Here is a 14,263-nt window from a genome sequence, read left to right on the forward strand (position 1 = left end):
ACACGTCCACATATGTGCTCATCTAAAGGATTGGGATGCTCCTGAACATTTAATGTTTCTGTATTTTGTAGTCTAATCCATTCATTTCCAATGGCCGGTCATTTTTGACCGGGAACACAACAAGTGAAACAAAGTGAAATAAAACAAACAAAATGTAAAGAAAATTTTCATTTTTTGTGTGTGTGTGTGTTTTCAGATACCATATGTGAACAAAGTCAAGGAATTTTATTCCAATTTGAAAGAAAAAAAATTTGTAAAAAAAAGAGAGAAAAAAAGTTGTCCGGGTCAAAATGACCGGAACATAACATAAGGGTTAAGTAGGCGCAATCAGTGCTTAAATAGCGCTCCATCTTCAGTATTTAAATTAAGTCACTGTCATTCCTTTCTGCACAAACACACCTCCTTTCTATGTAAATTAGGCTCATTATACTGTTGATTGCACTTCATTCACGAAACTCTGTGCTATTTGCCTAGCGCAATTAACATCACACCAGATGAAAGCAGGTGGTAAAATTAATTTTTATATAAGAGAGAAGTTTATGTGCATTTTCTGTCGATCATGGCGGCAGTAATTCATCAAATAATGATTAAATGATGGAAATGAGTGTTATAACCGTAGATATTTTTAGATGCACGGTGTAGACAAGCACACTTTCAGCATCCTCTGTTATATTGCTCTCTAAATCATTCAAACTCATTGCGTTGCAATCGATTACGAGAGACATAAGATGTCCGTGATGCATGTACATCATCAGTGTCAAAACTTACATGACGTGTCTTAAGACATAAGCATGAATGAGAGGGGAAGATTTTCAGTGAATAATGACTTAAATATCAGTCTGTTCCTCATACAAAGCTGTTGCATGGCTTCAGAAGACTTGAAATATAGCACACTGGTCATATCGACTACTTTTATGTTTTTTGCCATTTTTACAACCTAATCCCTGTGTCCATCCACTTTCATTGTACTGTATATAAAAAAAAGCATAAAAAAAAATTCTTAGCTGCTTTCACAGAATCACGTTACTTTAGCTACATTTTTGCAAAATTATTTTTAGTTGTCTCGTTGTGCGCATTGCGTCAGTTTCCTGTTGAAATGAACACTAGAGGCGCTACAACAACAACGACTTTTATTAACTTTCACACAAATCACAAGTAAAACAGCAGATTATGAGTACATAAACACTTACTTTTCACCCTCTCCCGTACGCAATGCTATCGTATGACATCAAAATTGTGTTTTTCATGTCGTATTTGCTTTTTCTGACACTATCGGTTAGGTTTAGCTTTAAGGTTTAGGGCAGGAAGGTCAGATTTGTTGATTTTAACCTCATCTGTTTGGGAGAAAATGTAACTCGCTTTTAGCGCCCCTCAGTGGACATTTTACCACGGAACTGCCACGATATGTCTACAGAGCCGCGTCATATCATTTTACTAAAATGTCGCCACAGTTACGAATTGTTCATGAAATCATCCTCCGTTTTTTTTCCTTTTGTGTTTCACAGAACAAAAAGTCACAACATGGAACGAAACGAGGGAGAGAAAGTACCACTGAAAAGAGCGCACACACAGTGAGGCCACAAAAGTAAACGTCATATGGCTGTACCGAAGGTATTCAAACAGCACAAACGTAGTCTGACAGCACAGGACATATTAACGCTCACAGACGGCCAACAGTTCTCCACCGGAGGGGAAGGCCGGCGTTCATTGGAGAGCTCTCAACAGCGCTCCATGGAGAATAATGGATTTCAAATGTGAAATACCTTGAGTGTGTGTTTGTGTGTGTACGTTTGTGTGTCCTGCGGGGAGAGACGTCAGCTTTAATGTCCTGAAACCAGGAACATTTATTTTCCCCAGGTGATACTAAACATTTGTCTCTGTTCTTCGGTTCCAAAATGACCTTGACAGCCCAACAGTTCTAGAAGAATTATGCATGTGTGTGTTGTGTGTAGTTGTGTTCATCTATGCCGCAGTGTGTCGTGAGAACTCAATCCTAACAAAAGTACAACAAACCATTAGGGGACACACACCCCATGTTCATATAATGCAGATTTTGGCACCATTGAAACTCTTTCCAGAATGTTTCTTTGTTTTATAGACTCTGTTCAGAATGGAATACTAGTTAACTGCATACTGCACAGTATATACTGCATATTGTTTTTTATAAATAATATGTGAAACAATATATAGTTTGTAACAATAAACATTTCAATTGTCACTTGACCTCAATAAGTTTCATGTACAGTATACACTCAATTTGTTTTAAAGATTTATGCATTTCAGTTTTATTACAAAAGTTGCATCAGAGTAATTTTTTTTGGTTTTGTTTCAAATTAAACTATTACATATTATTATGTATTGAAATGTGATTTGATGCAGTTTGATTGTGCAAAATCAGTTTGATCATATAATTGAAATTCTGTTATAAAATTAAAAAGCGTTAATCTTTATAATAGGCAAAAACTTTTTTTTTTTGTTATCTCAAAAATAAAAACAGTTATTGTTTTTGTGTAATTATTATAAATTTATTTTTTTACTTTTAGCAGTCTGATCAAATAATGACGAAGAAAATCATAAAAAATCGTGGCTGATATTATTTCCGTTTCACTGTAAACTTTATACTATTTATCAGCATGTAAAACACACTTTAGTTTTGACATCTAACATCGGCTTTTATATTCAGTGTTGTGTTGTTAATTCTAGGGCTGGGTTTCGACACGTATTTCCCGATTCGATACCGAATTGATTTGATTATGATTAATCTGGGTATACTTCAGTTATAAAGTCCATTTTGCTTACAAATGAAAGAAATTTGATGATTCTCAATATCAATTTCGATACCACAACAAAATACTAACTAATTTATGTAAATATTGTAAGTCATTTTTTTAAGACAACACTGAGAAATGATTTTGTGGTGAAATCAATATAGCAGAAAAGATTAAGTACTTTCTACATTGAATAAGTTAGTTTGAGTGTGAACTTGAAAATATTAAGTAAATTCTACATTTGTACTCAATTCAAACATGCTCTAGCTAATAAGTAAATGTTATTTATGATTGTTTGTTACCTTTGCAATGCGGCGTGATGCAGCAATCCAAAAGTAGAAAAACTTGTCATATTTATTTGCCGATTTAAGTAAATTTCACAGGTAAATAAAATAAGTACATTTTACTTTACTTTTCGAAGCTGGTGTTCCCAGCATGCACCGGGGCTTGAATATTCAATAATTAATGAACTTGCATGGTTTCACTGTTTTCAAGTTGAATTAAAGTTATTGTTGTTACGTTTGGTAACTTCTTGTTTTGTGAAATCTGACGTTCATTTTCTACTCAAAATTAGCCGTTGACTGTTATCGTCATCATGTTTTATGCACAAAGTGTTCAGGTCTGCGTGTGCAGCTCTGGATCTCGTTTACATCGCCAATAGACTACATAACATGTATTAAGCTTTTCTATGGAAGGCTGCCGTGTGTCATGTGGTACATGACTAAGTATGTTAAAAAAGCATTATAATGCTAGTGCTCTTAAAAGCATGGCTTAATTCAGTGCTGCATTGCTTAAGTAAAACGTATAAACAAAGAGTGAGTAAAATGTACTTAGAGTATTGCAAAGTAAACTTTACTTGAGAACTTCTAATAAAAGCCACCAAGCAGGGCCATAGCAAGGTATTCTGGGCCCCCTGACTGTATATTGGTCAGGGCTCCTTTCCTATTAAAAAGAAATACAGTTTAGAATTTGTTGTGGGGCCCCCCTGGATCTGTGGGCCCCTAGAATCATTACCACTGTTCACCCCACTAGCTACGGCCCTGCCACCAAAACTGTGTAAACTTTATTAGAAAATATGTTCTGATGAATTTACTTGCAATTTCAGAATGGACATTTTTTCCACGTTTTTTTTTTTTTTTTTTTTTTTACATAAATCCCACACCAAATTCAGTAATTGAATAAGATCAAAGAAATGAATTACAAGCAATAATAATAATAAAAAAATAAAAAAACAACAACAACAATAGAACAGAGATACATATTAAGAAAACAGTGATTGACGTTTTTAACAGCAGTATCACGCATTTAAGTAAACTTGCAGAAATTGAAAAAAGTAACAATATGTAACATAAAACTACATACATTTCTGGTCTTCACTGTATCATTATAATGCATTAATACTTTTTAAAGCTGCTAAAGTTCTCCAGTCCAGAGCAGTGAGTGTTTCTCTCATTTCCTTGTTATTGTTCATTGATTATTAACAGCAAATTCAGCGGCAGGTCTATTCGGCTGCAAGTCCACCGTTTACATTCACTTCAGACATTAATGACTGTGTTTACATTGATACCTCCACCAAGACAGGCATTTTCACATAATTTTGAAGAGTATTTTACCCTTTTAGGCCAAAGAACACTTTGTGCATTGATGATCTCTCTGTACACAGTATAGCTATGTTCACACCGCAGCTGAATGTGACCCAAATCTGATTTTCTGCTCAAATCTGATTTTTTTTTCAAGGTTGTTCACATGACATTTTTAGTGTAGCCCATATCAGATACTGATCTAAACAGCCGACTCTCCTTAACTGACCCACATGCAATACACACCCCCTGAGCGTGCAAACTCTGGCATGTTCAGTATTATAATTGGAATAATCTGTAAAATTGCATTTAAAAAGGTAATTAGCTGTCTTTTTTTTATTTATTTTGTTTATCGGATAGGACACTTTAAGGGATAGTTCACCCAAAAATGAAAATGACCTCGTTATTTACTCACCCTCATGATATCTCAGGTGTGTGTGACTTTCTTTCTTCACCAGAACACATTTGAAGAAAAACAGAGAAATATCTCAGCTCAAGTAGGTCCTTAAAATGCAAGTGGATGGTGATCCGACTTTTGAAGCTCCAAAAATCACAGAGAGTCAGCATAAACGTCATCCATACGACTCCAGCGGTTACACATCTTCTAAAGCAACATGATCGCTTCTGATGTGAAAAAGATCAATATTTAAGTACTTTTTAACTATAATCCAACGCTTCATATGAGGGTGGATTTCATGTGGTCTCTTGCGTGGCCAGGGGCGTGTTTATGATTTCTGAGGCCCCAAGCAACCGACCAGCCCGGGCCCCAATTTAGAAAATCTTTGCTTAAAAGAAATTACATAAAATTGATTTTAAATAATAATTTTAAATTCATCCTATCTGCCCTATTGTAGCCAAGTACATTCAAAGTGTTTAATGAAATAAACATCTAGTTAAAGATCATTAATACATTATATACACATATTGTTACAAAACATTTTTTAATTTTTTTAATGAACAGGGTGTGCAAAACCTACTACTTCACTCACTAACATTTTGGAATTCAGTTGTCATTTATTATTATAATCCAACAGTTATTTATTGTTGTCCAGTTAGTAACTATAATGTGATACAGTATTATACTTTGAGTATTTGAGGATTTGTTGTATACAATAGTAATAGATTTCTGTTATTTACTTTTTCACCTGGAGGCTGCAGAGTATTGTTCATCATGTTGCAAAAGGCTTTATGCAGGCATCGTAGGCAACATTCATAGCAGTATTGTAACAGTAAACATACAAGGTACGGAGGCCCCTCAGCACACTAGAGCAGAAGAAAAAAAAACACTGCCGTTTATCAAGCGCTGAAACTTTGCTTGGTGCAGAACAATCTGGAATAATGTTAAACATTGTAACAGTCCCCTCTTTGCAACCTGAACTTGTTCAGAATGTTAAATCTCTGTGACACCTGCGCTAAAAACAATCTAGACAACGAATGAAACAGAACGCAGGTGTCTCGACAGGCGTTTTTGAGACCTGACGTTCTTTTTAACTTGACACAGTGTCTAAAAATGTACCGGTCCTGCGTGAGACACTGAAGAAACAGCGAGACGTGGTGCAGCAGGTATGGAAAGGAAAACAACGGAAAAACAGAGCAGACGCATGCAAAAACACATCGGTGTGAACGGCCCCTAACTCATCCGTTTGCGCGTATCTGTGTGAGTGAGCGCGCGTGGACGAAACAAGTTCGGAAGGACTGTATATTTTGTCATAATTTAGAAACCCGAACACAAAGTCCTACTTTGTACCTGATGTGCAATTGCTTGGTTTGCGCCGTGGTTAAAACCGCTACTGCGTGTGGCGTATTCGCGTTGCCATGTTATGGACGTAATCTCAAATTCTCCTCTCGGTTGAGACATCCAGGATAAGCACACAAATGCACCATTGTGAGTAAAGAAACAGATAAATACAGATCTAAACCAAAACCAACAAAGCTTCTGTACAGCGTTCCTCCTACTTAGTTGTAAACAGCGCTGATCTTCCATGTGTGTCACACGTGCCAACACGCGCATACTGCTGCTGACCGGAAGCATGATCAAGACTAGAGTTAAAAAGTACTTAAATATTGATGTTTTTTTGCACCAAAATTGATTGTGTCACTTTAGAAGACATTGATTTAACCGCTGGAGTCGTATCGATGACTGACTTTTAAGCTGACTATCTGTGATTTTTGGAGCCATCCACTTGCATTTTAAGGACCTACTGAGCTGAGATATTTCTCTATTTTTCTTCAAATGTGTTCTGGTTAAGACAGAAAGTCATACACACCTGAGATATCATGAGAGTGAGTAAATAATGAGAGAATTTTCATTTTTGGCTGAGCTATCCCTTTAATGCCTATCTATTAATATGTCAGCAATTGATTGAGAAAAACCATCTTGATGGATAAAGTATGTTTAAATAAAGTAATTTGCTTTCATATGGTGCAATTTAATTATCAGAGTGTCATATTACTTAAGAGTCAAAACATACCATATAAGGACGAAGGACAGCAGGAAAAACAGCATAACATATATATAGTATTTAAGATAAGAAGTGTTGTTGTCTAGAATTATTTCAGATTTCCATTGACTTGCTTGCATTCACGTTTTGATGCAGGTTGAGAAATACAGAAACTGTGTTTTCTGTGTGAGTGACATGAGTAGAGCACTTACGTTAATCTACCTCTGCTTCTTTTCATGTGCATATTTCACTTTGTGTAGTCCAAATGAATAGCTGAACCGAACTGTTGAGCCTTTGATTTTATTTCCTTAAATAGAAATTAATGCATTCATTAGAAAAGATATGACTCCACAGCATGCCTATACAGTATATGCCGAAAATCAAATGCACAAATGACAATCACTCGTTGATCTCATTGAGATCAAGTGCACCCTGTTAGAGTAGCTAAAAGTTTGATCTTGTGATTTTAAGGATTGTTCAAATAAAGATTGCGATTAACGAGGGTTTTTTTTAAGCCGGCTCTAGTTTATAATCTCTTTTCTGTGATTCTGTGTGTGAGTTGTTAGTGTGAGTAATGTGTTAGTGTGTGTTAGTGGTTCAGTCCCCATCATTTCTCCCCTGATATAGTTACAAGGTCAGACATTCTCCTTTCCTCTCTCCCCCCATGGGGCTAAATACCCCCCTAATGCCCCTTGGAGGGGTAACTCAGCTGCTTGGTCTTGGAAAGATAAGTCGAGGGAGCTGTTAGTAAGTTGCCAGGGGTAATAAAGAACATAAACAGATACGGAAGGTTTAAGTTACTCTTGAGGGGCACAGCACAACCAAAAATAACAAAATCAAACATTAAACACAAACCCAGAAGAGTTAGCGGTCTGACAGGGATCCACAGCAGTCTACAAGCACTCTGTGGGGTGAATTAACTTCACACATCTGTGATTCCACAGCCACAAATGGTTTTGTGGTTAATAGTGACATAGATTTTTTTTTTCCCTCTCTCTTTTCTGTGTTTAACCCTTTAATGCATACCAAAAAAAGGCAAAATTGCAAACAATTATTTTGTTCAGTTATTAAAAGCGTATATGGTCATTAAAGACCCGAGACATGCAATAGTGTTGCTTTTTTGCGCTTCCATAAATCATATTATTTTTTAGGATTATTTCATATCTAAATAAGTTAACTATCACAGGAAGGCTATATATATATATATTTGTTTATTACAAGACAAATGAGTACTACATTCATACAAATGTTTACTACATCATGATTTTCTGTGTGACAATGGTGAATTAACATTATCTCATATACTTGTACAACACAGACATATAATACATGCTATTTCTTGCTCAAAGTGGCGCTGATGTTTCAATGATTGACTTGATTAACATTTGACATTACTATTTGATAAAGAACCAATGTGGAAGTAAACTATAGCAAGTTTAACACATGAACGGTATGTTATGACTGTTGTCATTTGGGTGTATTACTGAAATTATGTAAATTGTGCATCTATTTAGACTCAATAAGTGCCTGAGAAAATACATGTGTGTAGCTTATGTAGTTTGTGTAGCTCAATATGTGTTTGACGACCAGTTGTGTCTCATGAAATGTCAGTGTGATATTAATTAATCCGGTTCTAGATTTGTTGCATCATCTCCTTGATATACAAAAAATAAAACATAAAAATATATCAGAATATATTCTCTTATATTATATCCTAATTGTCTTGAAAAATTGTTAAAAATTTGACACTATCTGGGCGTTTTGTAGATTCATTTATGATAGATATAAGTGCTGGGTCGCTAAAAACCCGAGATCTGTAATAATGTTTGGCGAAACACCCATGCATTTAAGGCAAAATTTACCCTGTTTAGTTAATTAATAAATGCTTTTGGTCTTATTATGAATGATTTATCAGTGCATGTTAATTTAAGGAAAAGTTTATAATCGTTCATCAAAATGCAATAACTCGTGTAACCGGTCCTGCTCGACCCGCTCCGAGCGTCAGCCGGCATGGGAGGCAGGTGCGCTAATGAAGAGGCTAAAGGCTACAGCCTCTAGTGTCAGATGCTATTGCACCTCTTGAGGCCAGGGGAGTGAGGTTTACACACACTGTACAGCTATCATGCACCAGCTGGCTCCCGTTACACTCACCCCCATAAACCTCACTTCCATCCGTGTCACGACACCATTGTAACCGGTCCTGATTGACCCGCTCCGAGCGAGATTCGAACCGGCGTCAGCCAGCATGGGAGGCAGGCGTGCTAACAAGGAGGCTGGAGGCTACAGTCTCTATCGTCAGTCGCTAGTGCACCTCTTGAGGCCAGGGGAGTGAGGTTTACACACACTGTACAGCTATCACGCACCAGCTGGCTCCCATTACACTCACTCCACCTATGAAACTACTTTCCTTTGATGTTACTTAGGCAGCACAGGCTAATGAATAATGCTAACCAACAATAGCCAAATAACTAGTTAGGCATTCTTTTTCACTTTAAATTCTGACTCCATTATAGTATATAATGCAGCCCTTTAGTGGACCTGGGAAGCTCCTACATCCGACATGGGCATTCGTTATTACAACATTGCCACGCATTCAAGTTGGAAACAAAATACGGAAGAAGCTGAACTTAAAAAATGAACAACAAATGACGTTAAAAGCTCCTTTTTCTGGGGGCCTGGGTAGCTCAGCGAGTATTGACACTGACTACCACCCCTGGAGTCGCAAGTTCGAATCCAGGGCGTGCTGAGTGACTCCATCCAGGTCTCCTAAGCAACCAAATTGGCCCGGTTGCAAGGGAGGGTAGAGTCACATGGGGTAACCTCCTTGTGGTCGCTATAATGTGGTTCTCGCTCTCAGTGGGGCACGTGGTGAGTTGTGCGTGGACGCCTCGGAGAATAGCATGGGCCTCCACACATGCTACGTCTCCGCGGTAACGCACTCAACAAGCCACGTGATAAGATGCGCGGATTGACGGTCTCAGATGCGGAGGCAACTGGGATTCATCCTCCGCCACCCGGATTGAGGCGAGTCACTACGCCACCACGAGGACTTGGAGCGCATTGGGAATTGGGCATTCCAAACTGGGGAGAAAAGGGGAGAAAAGGTTGTACCAGTGGATAAGCATAAGTGAATACACCAGAATCATTTTTATACAACCTATATGCAAGGTATCTAACTAATTATTAATTAATTTTCTTAAAACAAACCACAAAAGGTGAGTCATTTGTTGACTGTCATATATATCAATTTAATTTGATTGAAGTAAAGCACTGAATTTGAAATAATTTTGCAAAATCATTGCTTTTCATCAACTTTGATGTCGACACGCCCTTTGCAATGCTACAACTGGGCAAGTCGGGTATCATCTAGAATTTCGAGTTTCCCACTGGTAAATCCAACCTCAACCTCCAAATTCATGTGCTCGAAACTTGCAATATTTATGATATTTCCGACTCTAATTGAATGCTGCATAAGACCCACTTTTAACCATCCAATCAATTCCCATTGGATAAACTCAAGTCTCGTCCTACATTTTTTTTCTCATTGAGTATGACTCGGAAATGCCTTTCATTCTGGAAGTGAAATAGGTTGCGAATGCTGTTTTATGTTGACTTGAATTAACTTGGTTCAGATCTTGGAGTTCAGTATGAAGACATTTGAGGTTACCAAATAGCAAAGAAAAATCACAAATGAGATCTTATTAATATCTCACTTTTTGCTCCTAGATAGCAGTGAGATTAAATGGAGAGCAAATAGAAACTTTTGCTCAAGTAATCTCACAAGCATCTTCTCTAGAGTTTCATAAGAGATGTCTCGAACTGTGCTCAGATTTGCCAAGACACCAAAGCCAGAGATCTCAATATGAACTCAACATCATATGAACATCAAATTCCTCATAGACCAAATGATCATAGCGGTCCTATCCACATTCATTTAAACTCTTATCAACAGTCTTATTCGTGACTATTTTCAGTTCTCTTTCAACATCTGAAACAATATTGAGACGTAAATCATAACTAAGAACTCTATTAAGTTTCTTGAGCTATGAAAAACCAACCTCAGAGGAATAAAATCTTAATGTAGGCCGTTCCAAAACAACTTTCATGACTGTCTCTATTTTCTCTCTCATTTATATATATGTGTGTGTTTCCCAGATACAGACTCATCCTTACATTCACTTTTCCTCTGGATTGTTTGGATCGTCCGTCATGCGTCCCTGGCAGAGTGTTCAAAGCTAACGCTAATGCTATTACTAGCTCAGTAATGTGTACGTCTTATGTTAAAGCACTGAAGTTATGATAGCGAGACCATGTAGAGCGAAACGTCTCAGTTATGCCAGACAGCGTCTCAAGTTAACCGGATGAGTTTAACGTTTCTTCTTAAGGAAAGGTCGCGTCTTAAGCACTTCTATTAATAAACACACACTCATTTAAAGAGAGACACAGATGCACAGTGATGAAACCCAGGGAAAGGACACAGCATGGTACCTCAGATAGTTTAGCTGTTAATCTAAGATCATTAACCCAGGGGGATGAGAATAAAAACACCAGTTTGACAATCGTATATAAACAATTTTACAAGTGTGTACACTGCACACTGAATGCATTTGCATTACTTCAACAACTGTAGACACAAATCTAGTCACATGTAATGTTATGCAAACATTTCCTCATCCAAAAAGCTTTGTGCTTGATTTTGTGTGATTATGTCTTTGATTTTTTGTGCATTTCATGCATGCGTGCATGTGATAGGTGAGTCCAGGCAGTGTCATTAGCTCAGGCTAATTAACAGATTATCGGATGTTTCTTCATTTGTCTAAGTATACTTGACTCAATGCATAAAGCGAATATTTGAAGGAAGGACGTCGGCTGAGGAAGTGTCGACTACATGTTGTGTGTCGCCTCTGTCTTTCCAAGCATGCATGCACACAACAACAAGGCCAATAGTGATTAATGTGTACATTTGCTGGATGAAGCCGAACTAATATTGCATTATCTAAGGGTTTTCAAACTGAAGTCCAGTGACCTCCAGGGGGCCACAAGAGGGTGCTAGGGGGTCCGCAAAAAAATGTATAGTATAAAAGTAAAAAAAAAAATAAAAAATCAACATTATTTGAAATAACTACAGATTAATTCCGAAACCATGTGATTAATCACAAATATTTTATTCTATTGACAGCCATATTTTTAAACCATAATAAATAAAACAAATCTGCATATAATTTCATACACTATATATAAAAACTTTTCTTATCTGTAAGTACTATACAAATAAATTTAAATTGAATTAAAAATGTTTCTTCTTGTTTTATAACGTCTTACATTACTATAATACAAAGAAGACACTCTGTCAAATTAATACAAAAAGTATATATTTTCCATATAAATTTTGAATAGTTAATTTTGCTTTAGTACAATGGCACTATAAAATACTGTAATTGATTTCGATTATTTTGTAGTATTTTAATTTTGCAAAAAGCATGTCTTTATAATATCAAGTTTACTATTTTTCTCACACAAGGGGTTCCCTCGCAAGGGGATCATCATAATCGGGGGTCTTTGGCATCAAAAACTTAGGTCAAAATCAGCATGGCGTTTTAAAAATATGAATTATTGTTTTAGTCCGACTGAAGTCGAACCTTTAAAGTGCATGTAAACATACTGATCTATTGCTGCCTTCAGAAGTAAGTTTCTACTTCCAAACTTGTAGGTAGGGTTGCCAACCTTTTGTCACAGGAATACGAGACACTTGAGCCTCCTTGAACGTTTTGCCGATTAAATATGGGACATTTTCCGATCCGGCTGGAATCCCGTCCGAGCATCTTGCTGCCAAAATACAGGACAGGCATCCCAGTTTATTTCAGCCAATATACGGAAACTCCCGGCTAATACGGGACAGTTGGCAACCCTACTTTTTAGTCAGAATCTAAACCAGCTCCTCACGGACATCTGTTTTCAATTACGAAAACTTTTTATGTAGTTTGACCCGATTTCAGAACTGACCCCATGTACTTTCCAAAGAAAAGAACATTTTTCGTAATCTTTCGTCATAGTGACATAACTTGCGCCGCCTTTGAAACGACTTTCCTTTTCTGCTGACATCACCAGGCCCTCTTACTTTTTGGCCCCTCCCCCATTCCTGTATGCAACGCACACTTTTAACAATACATTAAATCCAAATCAAGTCCCACCCTACAGTTTTTCTCTTGGAATATCCTGTTTCACTCTGAAATATTGTCCAATGAAAGAAGAAGAATTTAAACACTGTTTCATGTTGACTTTCCATTCGTCTCCCATTGGCCATAAACAGATACTCCCGACCCAAACTTACACAACAGCCAATGTTGCTGTGTCAGGGTGCTTGTGATGCTCAAACAAACAAAGTAATGTTTTGATAGTGTTACAGAGTCACAGTATTACACGTACACTCCGCGTATTAATCAGGAATAGTAAAAAAGTATTTTTAGTAACTGAAATGAAACAATTCTCCCTTATGACTGCAACATAGTCATGCACGCGCATACGTGAACACAGATGCTTCTAGCTATGCAAACTCAGTTTTATGCATGTATATATATACTGTTTATGTGTGTGTGTGTGTGTGTGTAGAAAGGGTTAAATTCCTCCAGTCTCTCCCGGATCTGGCGTGATTGTTCTGTTTAATGTAAACACAGCAAGAAGACACGAACGACAGCATGATTAATGAAGGGGGGAGAGGGAGTTGAAAAAATGTGATGTGTAACAGAAAGGGAGGAGAGGTTAGACATTACATGAAAAAAGACCATGACATCCCGTGAATTACAGTGTGAGTTTATTTAAACATTAAGGTCTATGAAACAAGCATAGCTCTGATCTCAGCCAGTGATCATAAACATAAACATCAGATCCTATATACTGAAATACACACCAACATCCATAACTCAGAGAGAGAGAGAGAGAGAGAGAGAGAGAGAGAGAGAGAGAGAGAGTATAAGGTTCTTGGCCTGGAATAGTTCTCTTGTTTAGCCTGGCTAAGAACTGGCCACATTTGTCTGGTTTGATAGATCCAAAGCTGTTTAAATGATGAGAAAATATTATAAAAATATGTCGGAAAAGGTAAAACGGCTCCATGTTCTGGGAAAAATAAGCGTTTAGTGGTAATTTATGAGGAGCTTGGTGGGTTTTGTGGGGGCATTAACGAGTCTGTTACAGAATTATGAAACAACCTGTAAACACTCATTATAGGCGAGACTACACAAACTAACAAAGAACGTACTGTTCTCTTCACTTCTTCTATTCTATGTTCATAACAACTGTTGTCAACTATTGATTATCATGGAAAATGATTTTGACTCGTGCCTCAGTTCATATAAACAAGCAAAAATCATGTTTACAGTAATGCACTTACAATGGAAGTCTGTGGGGCAAGTTTACAGGAGGGTTTAAAAGTGTGAAAAAGAAATGCGAAGCTTGTATTTTTGGTAAAGCACAAAAA

The 14,263-nt window shown here is 37.1% G+C and overlaps 1 pseudogene; it reads left to right on the forward strand.

The window, feature by feature from the left end:
• Positions 1–1,596: 1,596 nt before the first annotated feature.
• LOC127429624 (cytoplasmic dynein 2 heavy chain 1-like) overlaps positions 1,597–14,263 on the forward strand; it is a 94,923-nt pseudogene continuing 82,256 nt past the window's right edge.

Source organism: Myxocyprinus asiaticus, chromosome 39, assembly GCF_019703515.2.
Source record: "Myxocyprinus asiaticus isolate MX2 ecotype Aquarium Trade chromosome 39, UBuf_Myxa_2, whole genome shotgun sequence".
Lineage (NCBI taxonomy): Eukaryota > Metazoa > Chordata > Actinopteri > Cypriniformes > Catostomidae > Myxocyprinus > Myxocyprinus asiaticus.